General features: G+C 40.2%; 1 protein-coding gene and 1 long non-coding RNA gene across 6 annotated transcripts in view; one reads left to right on the top strand and one right to left on the bottom strand.

Moving 5' to 3' along the window:
* LOC115086823 overlaps positions 1-15,860 on the bottom strand; it is a 33,509-nt gene extending 17,649 nt beyond the window's left edge. Inside the window, exon 1 of the long non-coding RNA XR_003855339.1 lies at positions 15,729-15,860. This is a non-coding gene — a long non-coding RNA (uncharacterized LOC115086823). The remainder of the gene's footprint in view (positions 1-15,728) is intronic.
* The window catches only part of ESRRG (estrogen related receptor gamma), a 1,204,337-nt gene that overhangs the window by 543,584 nt on the left and 641,598 nt on the right, over positions 1-19,155 (top strand). The gene's annotated exons all lie outside the window — the stretch shown is intronic.

Here is a 19,155-nt window from a genome sequence, read left to right on the forward strand (position 1 = left end):
ATTTTCAGATTACAGATAGGAACCGATACTCGCTCCTCGAGGGCCCATGTTCCTGAACACGCTGAAGATTCTCTACTGCCTGGAAGCTATCACTGCTACAAACAAATGTGAGCTACCATCGCTCTCTCAGAGCTTTCCCTGGAACCAGGTACTCGCTCCTCGAGGGCCTAATCCTTTCCAGCTTATGAGCTTACTTGAGACCTTACGTGAGTTTTGTCATCTAGTTCTATTCATGAACTCTGCCTACTTTGCCTACTCACTTTCTACAGTTTCTCAATAGCTCAGCCATCCTGGGATCGTTGTTCCAGTACCTGAGGGACTACAGCCCTGCTGGGCATATCAGCTCACCTCTGGTGGTTTCTAATAACCTGTCTAATAAAAGAACTAATGTGTGTCTGTCTCCATACTCCAGCCTAGCCGGTAGTCCCTCTTGGGGTATCCTCCCAAGAGTGTGGTCATCTGCCATCGGCTCAGGGATCCACCACAACTATATCAGATTCATTACAGATTGCTATACCTTAGCAAGGCGATATCTGAGACACTACAAGATTGCTGACTCCTCCCTCTTCAGAGACCGCTACACAGAGCTTTCTCTACAGATTGCTCCTCCTATCTGACTGCTCCTCCCACCAAGCATCTTCTCCATACAGATTGCTATTTGAGCAGTCAGTCACTAACAGATTGCTAACTCCTGCATTCAGGTTTCATAACAGTGAATGAGTGAGAAGAGGGATCATTGGGGGAATAGGTATACCTCTTGCTCCTAATTCCGGATCTCCTTCTTCCTAACCCAAGCTGCTCCTCTTTCTCCTCCCTCCACTACAAACCACTTTATTCCATACCTCTTCCTTCTCCTCTCTCTGCTCTCTATTCCCCTACTCCTTCCCTCAATTTTCTCTCCATCTCATATCCATCCTTTTCTTCACCCTGCAATCTCTTCCTCCTCCAAGATTGCTTCCTAGATCCTCTCCTTTCCACATTTTCTATCTCCTCTTTTCTTCCCAGCCCCAATCACTAAAATTCCTTTTCCCAAAAACAGAACAAAATATATTATCCAGGCACACAAGAAATGTCAGAAATAGGGAAGTACCTGGAGGTAGAACTAGAAGACTGGGAGAAAATGGGAGAGGTGGAACAACAGTGGGCCAAACTAAAAGGAGCAATTACAAAGGCAACTAATCTATGTGTTAGAAAAGTAAACAAAAGCAAGAGAAATAAGAAACCTATCTGGTTCTCAAAAGAGGTGGCTGATAAAATAAAAAGAAACAGCGTTCAGGAAATATAAAGGATCCCAAAAAGAGGAACACAAGGAAGAATATCTGGTGAAACTGAGGGAGACAAAGAAAGTAATCAAGAAAGCAAAAATTCAGGCAGAAGAAAGGATTGCCAAAGAGGTAAAGAGAGGTGACAAAACATATTTCAGATACATCAGAGAAAGGAGAAAGGTCTGAAGTGGTGTAGTGAAATTGAAAGGTGAAAAGGATCAATGTGTGGAGAGAGACAAAGAAAAGGCAGAAATATTAAACAAATACTTCAGTTCAGTGTTCACTAAAGAAGACCCTAGAGAAGGACCGTCGCTAGTTAACAAGACATTGGAGGGGGTGGAGTAGACAAAACTCCATTTACAGAAGAGAATGTGTGGGAAGAGCTAGGAAAACTAAATGTGGACATAGCCGTGAGGCCTGATAAGGTTCATCCCAGGAGCTCAGAGATGTGCTTTCTGGTCCGCTGCACTACCTGTTCAATAGATTCCTGGAAACGGGAGTGGTGCCGAGTGATTGGAGAAGAGCTGTGGTGGTCTTGCTTCACAAGAGTGGGAGCAGAGAGGAGGCTGGAAACTAAAGGCTGGTTAGCCTCACCTCAGTGGTTGGAAAAGTAATGGAGACTCTGCTGAAGGAAAGGATAGTGAACTATCTACAGTCAGGAGGATTGCTGAACCCAATGCAGCATGGATTCACCAGGGGATGGTCATGTGAGACAAGATTTTTTTGATTGGGTGACTAAAGAATTAGATCGAGGAAGAGCGCTTGATGTACTTGGATTTCAGCAAAGCTTTTGATAAGGTCCCGCATAAGAGGCTTGTGAATAAAATGAGAAGCTTAAATTCAGCATATGTGATGGGGGATGAAAGAAAAATTATTGCTACTTTATGGTTAAAGTATAACAACAAAAATAATTGAATTTGTTAACCAGGAAAAGTAGATTAAGGGGTCTGTGTATTTATCACTGTTAAAACCATAAGAACATAAGACTTGCCTTACTGGGTCATAAGTGTCCATCAAGCCCAATATCCTGTTTCCAACATTGGCCAAATCAGGTTATAAGTACCTGGCAGGATCCCAAGGGGTAGATAGATTCCAAGCTGCTTATCCCAAGAATAAGCAGTAGATGTCTGCAACTCTACCTTAATAATGGTTTATGGATTTTTCCATTGTGCAAATCAACTCTTTTTAATCACTTATAAGGTCAAAAATTTTTTAATGAGGTCAATTTTACAATGAATACCTCTGAATGTGACTGTAACAACACCTCCTAAACTCCAACCCATCTCCCGAAAACTCAACCCGAATCAAATTGCATCCTTACAATGGTCCATATATATAGATTATCAGACTGAGCCCTATAAAGTCTCTCTCTCTCCCCCTCCCCATGCCTGATGTTCTCTGGACTCCTGTGCTTAACAAGGAGCAGTAGCAAAGTGATGCGCGTATGTATGTACACGTGGAGAGTATTTTATAACCTATGCGTGTAGGTTATAAAATTCCTATTTCTAGGTCGTTTTTAAATATATTAAAAAGCAGTGGTCCTGAAACAGATCTTTGGGGCACTCCACTATTCACCTTTCTCCATTGGTAAAATTTACCATTTAGCCCTATGCTCTGTTTTCTATCTTTTAACCAGTTGCCAATCTACCATATCCCGCCTATCCCATGACATTTTAATTTCCTAAGAAGTCTCTCATGAGAGATTTTGTCATTCTTTCTGGAAATCCAGATGCACTATATCAACTGGCTCACCTTTATCCATATGTTTATATATGCCCTCAAAAAACTGTAGCAAATTGGTGAGGCAAGGCTTCCCTTGGCTAAATCCATGTTGGCTTTGTCTTATTAAACTATGCCTATCTATATAATCAGCAATGTTGTTCTTTATGATAGTTCCTACCATTTTCCTCGGCGGACATCGGACTCACTGGTCTATAGTTTCTGGACCACTCCTTGATCCCTTTTTAAAAATTGCCATTATATTGGCAACCTTCCAGTCTTCAGGTACTATAGACTATGTTAATGATATTTTACAAATTTCCAATAGCAGGTCCATAATTTCATTTCTCAGTTCTTTCAGCACTTTGGAATGTATACTATCTGGTCCAGGTGATTTGCTACTCTTTAGTTTGTCAATTTACCCTAGTATATCTTTGAGCTTCACTGAGATTTATTTAATTTCCTCTTAATCATTACCTTTGAATATCATTTCTGGCATGAGTCTCTCTTACATCTTCCTCCATGAATACCGAAGCATTATGTTATGTGAATTAAGTGCTAGTTTTAAAACCTATATTACATTGGGCTGCAACACTTGATGTATTAAGTAATGATATGATAATCATGGTTGGTGTGGCCTAGTCCAATGGCCCCCTAAGTCGTATCCTATTACAGTGGGAAGATCATGGCCTCCATGTATCCCCAAACCCCAAAACTCAGAATTAATCATTAAAGCCTCTTGGACCTCTCAAAATGCCCATCACCAAATCATGTCTACACTTTTGTGGCCTCCAAGCCCCTAATGTTGTGGCCTTAATTTAGCAGCCCCCTGGTGTTCCCCCATATAATGCCCCAGTAGTTAAGTCTTAGTCCCTGGCAGTACCCCATTCACCACAATCCCCTCCCTACAAGGCTCAGCCCTGATCATGATGGCTTCCTAGCTTCTCTCTCAAATCTTCAAAGTGGTAGCACACTTTCTAAACAAAAGTCATGCAGATTGTTATAATATGTGAACAACTTTCCTAGTGACACCTCAGACCATTCACACTTGACATGACCTCTGGGAAATTTTTGATGGTTGGAGAGAGCCAGCTTTTTCTTAGGAACCAATAACAAAATGGTTCTGGAGCCACTCTGACATTTAATAATGCTGGAAAGCTGTAGAGATACAGGGGATCATGAACCCCAAATCTGATTATGTAGGGAGTTCTGGGAGAAGAGTAATGGGTGGGATTAGAGAGACTGCAGATATGTTTGGAGAGGAGGACTTTTGGACTTCATGGAGTTCCGGCTACATTCCAGTGATTCATGGACCATCTCCATGCCTACACAATGGCTATTCTATGGCATATCTGGATGACATTGTCATCTGTAGACTGGAGAACCCATCTAAAGCGACTGCAGGCAGTTCTTACAAGTCTATGGAAAATGGGGCTGACAGAAAACTTGAAGATGTGCCTACTAGGAGGCCAAGAGGTGCAATACTTGGGGGTTGAAAAAATGCCATATGTTCAGAACCAGTCTTAATGAATCCTGACTTTAATAGGCTGTTTATTGTACAGACAGATGCCTTGGAAGTTGGCTTGTGAGCAGTCTTGGCCCAGAAATGGAAGGACAAGAATCTGATCACCTTTATCAGTAGGAAACTGCTTCCCAGGGAAAGATGCTACTCAGTAATTTAGAAGGAAACATTTGCAGTAAAATGGGCATTAGAGGCATTTCACAACTATTTGCTAAAATGTGTATTCACTTAGTGACTGACCACCAACCACTTGTCTAGATCACCTGAAATTATATTAATGGCCAAATAATGCAGTGATTTATAGTCCTCCAGCCCTTCTCCCAGCTACAATACCATGCAGGAAAGGAAAGTAAGAATGCAGATTGTCTTTCCTGGGAGGTATCCCTATGAGGGGCAGGCGCTCTACCAAAGAAGGCTGAGCCAAGGGGGAAGCAGTGTGAAGAGGTGAATAGGATAGAACCCCAGATCACCATAAATGAATGGGACCTTCCATCTAGCCTGGTCCACCTTAAATATCCAGCATGGGGATTGAGACTACTGGGTGTTCCCCTGGGAAGAAGAATAAATGCCCAGAGCTGGAACTATTCCAAAATGTTTGAATGTCTTTTTGCTCTAGCACTGCTAAGATAAGCAGGTTTTTGCTGCTTTTTGTATTGTTGTAAAAAATAACATAAGATATGCCATACTGGGTCAGACCAAGGGCCCATCAAGCCCAGTATCCTGTCTCCAACAGTGACCAATCCAAGACACAATTACCTGGCAAGTATCCAAACATTAAACAGATCCCATACTATTAATGATGGCTATTTCCTATCGTTTAATAGAAGTGTGTGGACTTCTCCTCCAGGAAATTATCCAAACATTTTTAGCCCAGCTACACTAGCTGCCTTAACCAAATCCTATGGTAATGAATTCCAGAGCTTAATTGTGCATTGAGTAAAAAATAATTTTCTATGATTTGTTTTAAATGTGCTACTTGCTAACTTCATTGAGTGCACCCTAGTCGTCCTATTATCCAAAAGAGTAAATAACTGAACCACATGTATCCGTTCTAGACCTCTCATGGTTTTATAGACTTCTATCATATCCCCTTTCAGCTGTCTTTTCTCCAAAGTGGACAGCCCTAAACTCTTTAGCCTTTCCTCAGAGGGGAACAATTCCATCCCCTTTATCATTTTGGTTGCCCTTCTTTGTACCTTCTCCAGTGCAACTATATCTTTTTTGAGATGGGGCAACCAGAATTGTACACAGTACTCAAAGTGCAGTTTCACCATGGAGTGATACAGAGGCATTAGGACATTTTCTGTTTTATTCACCATTCTCTTCTTAATTCCTAACATTCTGTTTGCTATTTTGACTGCTGTAGTACACTGAGCCAACAAGTTCAATGTATTATCCATTATGATACCTAGATCTTTTTCCTGGGTGCTAGTCCCTAATATGGTACCTAGCATCATGTAACTACAGCATGGGTTATTTTTCTCTATATGCATCACCTTGCACTTGTCCACCTTAAATTTCATGTGCCATTTGGATGGCCAATTTTCCAGTCTCACAAGTTCCTCCTGCAATTTATAACAATCTGCTTGTGATTTACCTACTCTGAATAATTTGTATCATCTGCAAATTTGATTACCTCACACATCGTATTGCTTTCCAGGTCATTTATAAATATATTAAAAAGCACCGGTCCAAGTTCAGATCCCTGAGGTACTCCACTGTTTACCTTTTTAACAATGAAAATTGACTATTTAATCCTACTCTCTGTTTTCTGTCTTTTAACCAGTTTGCAATTCACAAAAAGACATCGCCTCCTATCCCATGAATTTTGGTTTTCTTAGAAGCCTCTCATGAGGCACTTTGTCAAACACCTTCTGAAAATCAAATAAACCACATCTACCTGTTTACCTTTATCCACATGTTTATTTCCCCTTCAAAAAAAATGTAGCGGGTCCCCGGTAAGCGGATTCTCTACCAGGGACCTGTGGCGGGGGTGACTGGCGGAAGCGACACTCCCCCCCTCCCGCATTTAGGAGGATCGACCAGGCGGATCTGACTAGGCAAGCGGCCTAACAGATCCAGCGCAAATCCCTCGACGCGTCAACAGCCAAGAGGGAGGAAGAGGGGAAAGCTGAGGCGCTTAGACCAAACGACCCAACTTCCATGGTAGGGTCACCAGCAATGACGCTATGGCTTTAACGGTCAGGTGTCAGTGACAGCTCCCCAGCTTCTACTGCCGGGGTTATCTGCGCGCCTCAGCGGATTTTCATGCTTGGCACTTAGAAGCGGGGGGTGTTTGCTGGTCACGTTAAAGTAGTTATTAATTGTCATGCTGTTTTAATAGTTATGTTAATGTTCTTGCTATTGTTATTTATTGATGGTTATTTATATTGATGGGCTGCAGCCATTATTATCCACCATTAAACTATTATCGGAAAGAATTGTAGGAGTATGCAATTAATGGGTTAAGGTGTGGTGGCGGGGGGGGGGGGGGGAACGCAGCTTTTCCACTGCCACATTATGCAATTCACAAAAAGACTTCGCCTCCTATCCCATGAATTTTGGTTTTCTTAGAAGCCTCTCATGAGGCACTTTGTCAAACACCTTCTGAAAATCAAATAATCCACATCTACCAGTTTACCTTTATCCACAGATTTGTGGGGCAAGACTTCTCTTGGATAAATCCATGCTGGTTGTGTCCCATTAAATCATGTCTATCTATATGTTCTGTGTTTTTATTCTTTATAATAATTTCCATGATTTTTCACAACACTGAAGTCAGGCTCACTGGTCTGTAGTTTCCCAGAAGACCTCTGGAGCCCTTTTAATATATCGGGGTTACATTGGCTACCTTCCAGTCTTCATGTACCATGGATGATTTTAATGATTGGTTACAAATTACTTGTAATAGGTCTGAGATTTCATTTTTTAGTTCTTTCGGAACCCTGGGAAGTATACCATCCGGTTCAGGTGATTTGCTACTCTCTAGTTTGTCAATCTTGTCTACAATGTCTTCCAGGTTCACTGTGATTTGGGTCAGTTCATCTGAATCGTTACTCTAGAAAACTGTCTCGAGAATGGGTATCTCCCCAACATCCTCCTTAGTAAACACTGAAGCAAAGAATTTATTTAGTCTTTCCTCAATTTTCCTTAAGTGTCCCTTTAACCCCTCAATTATCTGAAGTTCTAACTGACTGCCATGCAGGCTTCCTGCTTCGGATATATTTTAAAAAGTTATTATGAGTTTTTGCCTCTGTGGCCAACTTCTTTTCAAATTCTCTTTTAGCCTGTCTTATCAGTGTTTTACATTTAACTTGCCAGTGCTTATGCTTTTTCCTATTTTCTTCAAATGGATCCATCTTCTTATTTTTGTAGGAAGATCTATTTGCTAAATATTTTTTCACCTCACTTTTTAACCATACCAGCAATTGTTTGGCTTTCCTTCCACCTTTCTTAATGTGTAGAATACATCTGGACTGTGCTTGCAAGATGGCATTTTTTAACGATGTTCATGCCTGTTGTACACTAGAATTGTAGTTGTACCTTTCAGTTTTTTCTATTTTTCTCATTTTATCAAAGTTTCTCTTTTGAAAGTTTAGTGCTAGAGCCATGGATTTACTTATTGTCCCCTTTCTAGTCATTAATTCAAATTTGATCATGTTACAATCACTTTTCTCAAGTGGCCCCATCACCTTTACATCTCTCACCAAATCCTGCAGTCCACTAAGAATTAGATCTAAAATAGCTCATTTTCTTGTCAGTTCCTTAACCAAGTGGTTCCCAACCCTGTCCTGGGGACCCCCCCCCCCCCCCCACCAGTCAGGTTTTCAGGATATCCACAAAGAATATGCATGAGAGAAAAAAAAGTTAAGGCAAGGTTGGGAACCACTACCTTAACCAATTACTCCATAAACTGTCATTTATTCCATCTAGGAACTTTATCTCTCTAGAATATCATGAGGTTACATTTACCCAGTTAATATTGGGTTAATTGAAATCTCCCATTACTACTGCATTACCAATTTGATTAGCTTCCCTTATTTCTCTTAGCATTTCATCATTTGTCACATCATTTTGGCCAGATGGGTGATAGTATACTCTTATCGCTATACTCTTCCCCAATTCTCATGGGATTTCTACCCATAAAGATTCTGTTGTGCATTTAGTCTCTTGCAGGATCCTTATCCTGTTGGACTCTTTGCCATCCTGGACATAAAATGCTACCCCCCCCCCCCCCCCCCCCCCCCCCCACGAAGTTACTCCTCCTTATCATTGCAATATAATTTGTTCTTTGGTATGGCACTATCCCATTGGTTATCCTCCTTTCACCATGTTTATGAGATGCCAGTTAAGTCTGTTTCATCATTCACTGCTATATTAACTTTCCCAGCTTACTTCTTAGACTTCTGGCATTGGCATACAGACATTTCAAAGTATGTTTTTTGTTTGTATTAGCCTGCTTTTCAATTGACATGGATAATTTTGAATGTAATTGCTCAGGTGATTCTTTACTTATAGGGACATGGACTACTTTTGCTTTTATTGGAACCTCTCTGTTGGGATGCCCTAACTCTCCTGCTTTACCTTTTGAAGATACCTCTCTCTGAACCATGTGCTCCTGAGCGATTGTTGGCTTTATCCTTTGTCCTAGTTTAAAAGCTTCTCTATCTTTTTAAAGATTAGCTCCGGCAGCCTGGTTCCATCCTGGTTAAGGTGGAGCCCGTCCCTTCAGAAAATACTCCCCCTTCCCCAAAAGGTTTCCCAGGTCCTTACAAAACTGAATCCCTCTTCCTTGCACCATCTTCTCATCCACGCATTGAGACTCTGGAGCTCTGCCTGCCTCTGGGGACCTGTGCATGGAACAAGGAGCATTTCAGAGAATACTACCCTGGAGGTTCTGGATTTCAGCTTTCTCCCTAAGAGCCTAAATTTGGCTTCCAGGACATTCCTCCCACATTTTCCTATGTCATTGGTGCCCACATATAGTATGACAGCTGGCTTCTCCTCAATATTGTCTAAAATCTTATCTAGGTGACTCATAAGGTCCAATACCTTCGCACCAGGCAGGCATGTTTCTAGGCAGTCCTTGTGCTCACCAGCTACTCAGCTATCTACATTTCTAATAATCGAATCGCCAACTATGATGGCTGACCTCACCTTTCCCTCCTGCGCAGTAGCCCTGGGAGAGACATCCTCTTTGTGAGAGCACAATGCATCACCTGGAGAGCAGGTCCTTGCTACAGAATCACTTCCTGCTGCACTGGTTTATTGCTATCTGACCAGGAAACATTCCTTTTCCAAGGCAGCACCAGGGCTGCCAGACTGGAGTTGGGAGTTGGGACTTGGCTACTGTGTCCCTGAAGGTCTTATATATAAACTTCTCTGTCTGCCTAAGATCTACCAGGTCTGCTACTCTAGCCTCCAGAGATCAGACTTGTTCTCTGAGAACCAGGTGCTCTTTGCACCAGCTGCACAGATATAATCTCTCACCGATGGGTAAAATTCATACATTCAATGCCAAAGACTGGAAGGCCCCTCTCTTGCTGCTGGATTGCTGCTTTCATCTTGATTTTGCTGAGTTCTTAGTTGAGTTTAGGTTGCTAAGGGAGTAGGACTGTATAAACAAGAATTCTTTAAATTTATTGGTATATTCACTATTAATATGGTAGTGACCTGCAACGGGATAATTAAACTCTTGATAAGGCCAGGGTAATCCTGTGTTTTAGATAAAAGATTGATTGATTTTTAATGTGAATGTGCATCCTGCCTATAAATTGAAGGACAAGTTAGGGGTGGGAGGGAAGGAAAGACAAACATACAGAAATTGTAAGCTTTTTCCTTCCTTTTGGCTACCTTTTTATAACACACACACACTAAAGAATATTTCCCAGTAGTTTACCTCTCCTCAGAACTTTTTAAATTCTAAAAATTCCCAAAGCAATACTTACTGATCCTCCCCTGTCACCAGCAAGATGATCCTCTCCTCTCAGTGCTCCCACTGGAATGTGTGTTACTGAGCTCTTCCCCTGCAATAAAAGGCTTTTCTGCTGAAAATCCGGAGGGATATTTTCTATCCTCCAGCACGCCTTTTTGAAGCTGAGGACTGTCCCATGCTATCATATGGGCCGATACAGTAAAGTCCACAGGAGAGCGGGCGAACGCGGGAATACTTAATAGGGCCATCAACATGCATTTACCTGTTGTGGGCGCTATTAGGTTTGGGGGGGTTGGACGCACATTTTTGACCCCTTACTGAATAAGGGGTAGCGCTAACACATCAAACGTGCGTCCAATCGCAGGTTAACAGTGTGCTCTGCTGGAAATTGTAACACACACACACACACTCCGCTGGAGCGCACTGTATTGTATCAGCCTGAGTGATGGGTATTTGCTGCGAGTAAACATCTTGTGGGTGCCACTTCTTTCTCTTGCTTTCTCTGCTTCCTGTGGATACTGAACCATTATTCTCACCTTTTCCAAGATTTTTGCCATTTGGGTATTTTCTGTCTCAGATTGAGTAAATCAGATGGGAATTAAAGTTCCCAAACAAAAACAAACTGTGGAAAAACTTCCTTTCATACTGATGGGTTAAATTAGTTTTCTCTAACCTGAAAAGGTAAAATCAAGCAGAAAGCCTCTTAAATCTCCACCAATCCATGTTCACTGAATTAGGCTTAGGATTTCTCTAGGAAAAAGGAGTATCTTTTTTCTGTTTCCTATCTCTTGGATTTTTAACTAAAACATCCACAACTTCTCTTGGGGGGTTCTCTGTCTTTTATAGACATAGGAAACAAATATCACAGCAGCCTCACATAGGAGTATTTTGGCATGGTTGGTATGTTCCTCTTTCCTTCTCTAAATGCACAGCCTTTCTACAAGGCTACATCTTTGTAGGGATCTGACTAGGGCTTTAAAGAATATTGTGTTCACCAGCACTTTCTGCATGACACATTTGGTTGGCCGCCATCCCTTGGCACTGATTTTGTGCCAATGCTATATGGGCCCTCTCCCCCTGATAATCCTCCAAGCTATGTGGGGTGCCCCCGGATCTCTACTCTAATGGTAATCCTCAAGTAGTGAGCGTGGGGACTAGGCCTGTGCATACAAGCTTTGCTCCCCACAAGGAAGCCCAGAGAAGGACGGGCCTGTGACTGGTTAGTCCCTGCACTCACTGTGCATTGAGTATAGTTGCTGAAGCCAATTCAGGGTGAGGAGGCAGTGGCAGCAAGAGTGGGAGGGACACTTTCCAAGGTGTGGACAGGTTGAGGGGCAGCAGGTGGCAAGGGATTTGCAATCTCCCAAATTGTGCTGCCCTAGGCACAGGGCCTATTAGGCCTTTGAGTAAATCCAGGGCTGACTTTCAACACTTGTAATATGCTCATTTTCCCACTGAAAAACAAAACTAATTTTTGGATAAAATTTAAGTATGGGGTCTAGGCTATGATCTTTGTGGTCTGTCTGATATGGAGAAATTGTACAATATGGGGGTTAAAGCCCTCCACATGACCCTATTGTAGACATAATTACAGTACAATCATGTATGTAATGAAAAAAAAATGTAATAGGTTAAAGGGAGCCCATAAAAGTTGTCTTTTGAAGAGTGTCTGTAAATAATTTAATGCTCATGAAAGGTGCCAAGTTATCAAGGTCCTCCATTTATCCACAGAATAGGTACAGTTCTGGAGGGAATCATCTCTAAGACTGAGAGGCTATTTCAGTTTCCATAGCTGTGCAGTCTTTATTTATTTATTTATTTTAACATTTTCTATACCGTCATTTGGTGGGGACCGTCACAACGGTTTACATTAAGGCACATAAAAATGATGCTAAAGTATCTTAAGTTACATAGGTGCCATTTAAGGATCGGTAACATAGTTTGTAAATAATATTAATTGGTAAGTGTAATGAGTCATGTCCAATTCTCATTGTATCAGTTTAGGATACTAGATTACCTTTATCATTGTACTTTTACCCTTTATTGCTGAACTTTAAAAATGAAACTTAAGCTAAATAAAAATTATACACATATTGATTTTGGTTATGTGTTTGTTGTTCAATTGTTTGTTTGTACCTGCTTTCCCTTGAGTACTAGTCTCCTTTCTCTTTTTGATAAGCTAGTTTAAAGAGCCAGGTTTTTACATTTTTTCTAAAGGTTTTGTTGTTGCTTTGTAGTCTTAACTCCACGGCCATGGTGTTCCAAAGTATGGGTCCTGCCAAGGATAAAGCTCTTTCTCTTACTTGTGTTAGTCTTGCTGTTTTGATTAATGGAATAGTGAGAAGTGCTTTGTTGGCTGATCTCAGGTTTCTATTTGGGATGTGTACGCGAAGGGCTATGTTCAGCCAATCTGCTTTTTCATTATGTATTAATTTATGTATGGTGCATTGTGTTTTGTACTGAATTCTTTGTTCAATGGTTAGCCAGTGTAATTCTGCCAGGGTTTCTGTGATGTGATTTCTTTTGCATTTGCCGGTTAAGATTCTAGCAGCTGTGTTTTGCAATATCTGTAGTGGTCTTAACGAAGTGTATGGTAGGCCTAGTAGAAGGGCGTTACAGTAATCAGTACTTGCAAAAATCAGCGCTTGTAGTACTGATCAGAAGTTGGCAGTTGTTAGAAGAGATTTAAGTCTTCTAAGCACCATTAGTTTAGCGTATCCTTCCTTTACTTTTAAAGATATGTGTTGTTTTAAGCTTAGTTCCTTGTCAATTATTATACCTAGGTTCCGTACTTTGTCTGCTAACTCTATTTTTTGGATGTTATTGAGTATAATTGGGTTTTGAACGATCTCCGTGTTTTTTCGTTCTAAATGTATAAATTCTGTTTTCTCAATATTAATTACTAGCTCCATTTGGTTTAGTAGTTGTTTGATGATATCTAGATACATATTTGCTATTTTTAATGTTTTTTCAATTGTGTCATCAATGAGTAGTATTAATTGGATATCATCAGCGTATATATAATGTGTGATGCACAGACCAGCCAGTAGGTAACACAATGGTAAGAGATATATATTGAATAGTATGGCCGATAGGGCTGAACCCTGTGGTACTCCTGTTTGAAGGTTTATCTTTTCTGTCATTACTTCTTTGATTTGCACTTGAAAATATCTGTTTCCTAGATATGATTTAAACCATTTGATAGTTTTGTTACTTAATCCTATTTAATCTAGTCTATTTAAAAGTATGTCATGATTTATGGTATCAAAGGCTGCTGAGAGGTCTAGCATCACAAGGATGTAATGTTTACCACTATTGAACCCTCTCATGATGTTATCTGTTAGCGCAAGCAGTAGTGTCTGTGCTATAGTGTTTTCGAAAGTCATGTTGTGATGGATAACAGGATATTATTGCTATCCAAGTGTTCTACAAGTTGCTTTTGTATGGCTTTCTCAATTAATTTTGCGATTAGGGGAAGGTTTGATACTGGTCTGTAATTGCTTAGGTTAAGTGGATCACTGTTTTTTTTCTTTAAAATTGGTTTTACAACTGCCCCTTTTAGTGTCTCTGGCATAGTTCCTTCCTCTAAGGATAGATTCACGATCTTTGTTAATGTTGGGGATACTGTGCTTGCAACTTTTTTTTATGTCTATGGTTGGTATTGTGTCATTTGGATGTGGGGCGGGATTTAGCTTTTTTAGCATTGATTTGATTTCTAGTTCTGATGTCTCATTGAATGTCGTTCATGGTATAACATCTCTTTTATTCATTCGCTGTAGTTGGGATCTTAGTTTTTAGGTTGTTGATTTTGTCATTGAAAAACGTGGCTATTTCATTACATCTATTAGCTGGTAGGTTTTGTGGAGATCTGGATTTGTCAGTTGTTAGGTTTTTTACTATGGTAAATAAGGTTCTAGGGTTGTTTGCGCATTTTTCTATTTTAGTGCTGTAGTTTTGTTTCTTTGTATTTAGAATTGCTTTTTTATAGCAGGCTAGTTGTTTTCTGTATTTGGTTAGGCTTTCGGTTGTTTTTACTTTTCTCCATTCTTTTTCTTTTTTTCCTTAGATTTCTTTTGACTTCCTTTATATTCTCATTATGCCAGGGGTTTGTTAGTTTGGGTTCCTTGATGTTTATATATTTTATTGGGGTTTGTCTCGTCAGCTATGTTTTTTGTTATTTGCATCCTTGCTGTGGTAGCAGTGTGGCAGCCGGTGTAGTCTAGATTAGTGAGATTTTCTTCTAAGCTGCCCCTCAGGTTTTCTAAGTTATAGGGTGGACGATATTTAAATTTAATGGGTTCTTTTTTTTTCTGTGTTACTTGGTGTTCAATGTATTTAATGGTAGATTGTATGAGGAAGTGATCTGACCAAGGGATTTGTGTGTATTCTGATTTGATGTGTTCTAGGTGACTGTGGTTGATGAATGATATATCAAGAGAGTGTCCTGCTCTGTGAGTGGCCTTGACAGTGGTTAGCGTGAAACAGTGCCATCATAATATCTACTAGTGTTTGGCAGGTGTTGGATAATGGCTTTTTGTCCATGTGAAGATTGAAATAGCCTAGAACAATGGTGGGTTTTGAGGTGTTTAAACTTTAGCCTTTCTATTGATTCTGCCCATGGAGGTACCAAATACTTCCAAACTGTGAAAGTGAATCTAAGTGATACGTACATTGGGAACTGGACTGAGACCTACCAGCTAGGCTGCCAAGCAGTTTCCACATGGCAATGACTTTTGGTCAGTACTGTCCTGAGCCAGATTTTAGTGAAGGGCTTTGCAACCCTGTGCAATTTCCCTGGGACCGTTCATTTCCCACTACTCTAATCCTTGCCCTTTCCCACATCAAGAACATTTTATCATTTACTTCAGTCAATGTGTATCAAATACTAATGAAAAGGAAGCACATCAGATCAGTATATGTGAAGAAATAACCTTTGGAACAGTGTATCAACTTTTCTTAAAGTTTAGAATCACATTGTTGCTTGTAGTTAGCAGTATAGTCAATAGAACAGATACCTACTGTGGAATAGAGGGTTACTAAAAGCTTCTTGGAACCACAGTAATTTTTGAACAAATTTATGCAGTTTTAAAATTGGATGCTCTTTGTAATAGTGAAACCCCATGGTCTGAACGGGCTTACTTGGCAAGCAAACATTCATTTTAATCGAGTCATGGACATTGAGTAAATTTTAAATAACCCCCTCCAAAAAAAAAAAAAAAAAAAGATAAGTATGTTTATAAATGAGCGATTCCTCAATCTTTATGTGGAGTTTTTCACTAAAGCTTACCGGGTTTTGGATGAAAGGCAAATGATGAATAAAGACAAGAGTTGAAGCCCTTTTGAATGCAGCTTAAGTGCTGGTTCCACTTGCTTGAACAGAGGATGGAAACAGCATTGTTAGAATTCAGGTCTGCACCCTGGCTGTCACCGTTGGTTCTCGTGTAGTCAAGTTCCTGCTTGGAGCAGAGAAAACCTTTGCTCGGCTAAGCGAGCGTCGGTCACAGGCAGGCTTGGCTGCCAGCCCAAGGCTGTTAGACTTTTTCCATGCTGCACCTGAATGAGATATTAACGAGGCATTGCTATCTAAACAGTTGAGAAACACTAGATTAAAAAAAATAATAATTAAATTGTAATAAGACTGATAGAATAGTTTTAAGAATATAACTCACCTTTATGAAGGTGCTTTCAGCAGGCTTCCGGGAGGGAAACTTTATCGGGTTTTACAGGTGATCATAAGAAAACTTGGGAATCTTTCGATCCCTGACTAAAATGTAATGTTTAATTTTTGAATGGAAAAGTGAGAAAGAGGAATACTATAATGAGCAGCAACTACTTTGGTAATATTTTTTTATGTCAGCATTGAACAAAATATTGTGACTGATGTGTTAATATACTCGTATATGTAGAAATAAGAGTCAAGAATTAAGTTGTAGGTAATACCTTTTTATTGGACTAACTTAATACATGTGTGATTAGCTTTCAAGAGTTATCCTCCCTTCATCGGTTCAGTGAGGAAAACAGTTACAGGACAGAATCAGCATCAAATGTATTATGGGATATGAATTTAGGTATTGTAGGAAAATGCCTCAACAGTCTCCACATTACCAAAACCATAATCTTTTGACACTTGTTTTGTTGTACATTACTTAACTCTTTCAGTTTTAAGTTCAGACACTTTAAATACAATGTTGTTGAAAAATGTCTATTTTCTTCCTGTCTGCAAATATATCAAAAGATGTTCAAAAGAGTCTACTGTTAAATCAGATTAATTCACTTCATGGCCAATGCAAAGATTGTTTTCTTAACTATGTTCTACATTTTATGATTATGGAGAATCTTTCTATTTTTATGATGAGTGAAATACAGTGGATACTAAACTGAACCATATGTTCACAGGACAGGTATTGTCCTATGCTGATATGTGTAAAACTGTTTTCTGGAGGGGGCCACGGCCCTCTACCTCTCTACCAAAGCATCCATCTCTGTGGCAAGACTGCTTTTTAGGATGCAAACTGTGTTGTGGGCACTTGTCTACTGAAGAATGAACTGCAGACCATTCATTTTATACTGTTAGGCAAATGACTATCCACTAGTGCAGGTGTAGGTAACTCGAGTGCTGCAAATCAATCAGGTTTTCAGGAGATCCACAGTGAATATACATGAAATTTGTTTGCATATACCACCTCCACTGAATGCAAATTCAACTCATGCATGTTCGTTGTGGATATTCTGAAAACCTGAGTGGTTTGTGGCACTCAAAGACTTGAGTTGCCTACCCCTGTACTAGTAGATAGTAATGACACTTGAGCCACCCAAGACTTGAGTTGGATTTGAATCATATAGGGACTTAACTTATGAAATGTTAACTCTGGCTTTAAGTTCTTGTGGGTATTTTAGAACAGAGGTCAATTTTCAATACGTACTTGAACTTTGGGAATTAGGCACCTAAATTGACCCTTTAAAAATTTACTAGGGCTGAGCACTTAAATTTAGGGTTCTAGCTTCACTAGGATCTTAAACTTTGGGTCCTTAAAAGTGGGTGGCTATGGGGGTGAGGAAAAAAGTTAGGAGCTTAGCAGTGATTTTCAGCAATAGGCACATTTTCAGCTGAAAACTTAGGATGCTAATGTTGACTAAAAATAGGTGCTTAGATTAAGAGCCTAAATGTAGGAGCTCATGTTTTTTTTAATATCAGCCTTTGGGTGCCTAGATTGGCACCTCATTCAGGAAAAATCTGAAATTGCCTTTTAAATAAATCCTGTGCCTTCATTACAATAATGAAGCCAAGCCAAACAGTTACTATATGGAAATTATTTAAAGGGACTGTCTAATCACAGATGCTTGTATAATCGGATTGGGTTGTAGAACAGCTTCATTATCACTAAAATGTTACCGTCTGTTCTAACTGGGGGGATGGTGCAAAATTACTTAGTTTAAAGGCATTTGTGGGTTGTTGGAAGGGCTCTTTATATGTGGGGATATGGGATGTTTATATTTAGTAAGAAGTAGAAATAGAGTGGTGAGAATGGCAGAAGGTGTAAGCCTAGGAAGGAGACGATTTTTAGAATCAGAGTTAATTGTTTATCTGTTTAGAGTTGTTGGAAACCTGTTTCAAGTCTGTATTAAAGCATGCAATTATTTATTATAATAGTTATCAATATCATTATTTAATTTATATTCCACCTTTCAGGTTTATTAGGTATTACATTCGCAGATTACATTCAGGTACATTAGATATTTCCCTGTCCCCAGAGGGCTTACAATTTAAGGGGGTCATTCACTAAGCCAAATTCAGCTGTTTAGCACACAGTAAATGGCCTAACACAGGGATATTGTGAGATATTGAAAATATTTCACGTTATTCTGGTCCCAACACCATGCATATTTCACTGAGCTGATTAGCATGCAAATTCATGCTAATCAGCTCATTACAACTCTAAACTATGCAAACTAAATAACATGGCTTGCTGAAAAAAATTGCAACCTGCGTTATTTGATTTGAATTTAACTATGGTTGATTTATAGCTAACTTCCCCTGGGAACATCAGGAAGCTAATGTACATCCCAATACTCCTGGGGCCAAGTCAACACCCCCCTCCTCTGAAAGTTCTGAAAAGACCCTAGGGGTCTCTATAGACCCCTGTCTTCTTCCCATCCTCCAGCCAACCTTGGAGGCGGCCATAGTAGAAAAAAAAAGTAAACTTTTTTAAAGACAGGTCCCTGTCATGCCCCCAATCCCTCCTCTTCAAAAAAAAAAAAAATCTGGCCCCTGGGACCCCCTACCCCGCTCTACTCAAATTTTAGTCCCTGGTGGCCCAGTGGGAGCCCAGAGTTGCCTCCTAGGCTCTGAGCCCAGTGGTAGTCATTTTTCAGCAGATCCTTTGCCCCAGCCTAAAATGTAACTCAGAGGGTGGGGGTCCTAGGGGCAAGATTTTTTTGTGATGAAGGTAAGGGGTTGGGAGCGTGGCTGGGACATGTCTCTAAAAAGGTTAAAACTTTTTTTTTTTTTTTTTTTTTTACTATGGCTGCCTCTAAGGGGTGGCGGTGGTAGGACGAGGCTGCCATCACAAATTCTTTGGGGCAATTTATCACCACAGTATTTTTTCCCAGCAGTGAAATACCACCCAGAAAAATATTGCTGGAGTATCAAAGCAGCAGGGTCAATTATTGTGGCTTTGGGACTTCCACAGTATGTTTCGCTCTCTCTGGAAATA

The sequence above is a fragment of the Rhinatrema bivittatum genome, chromosome 3, assembly GCF_901001135.1.
Source record: "Rhinatrema bivittatum chromosome 3, aRhiBiv1.1, whole genome shotgun sequence".
Classification (NCBI taxonomy): domain Eukaryota; kingdom Metazoa; phylum Chordata; class Amphibia; order Gymnophiona; family Rhinatrematidae; genus Rhinatrema; species Rhinatrema bivittatum.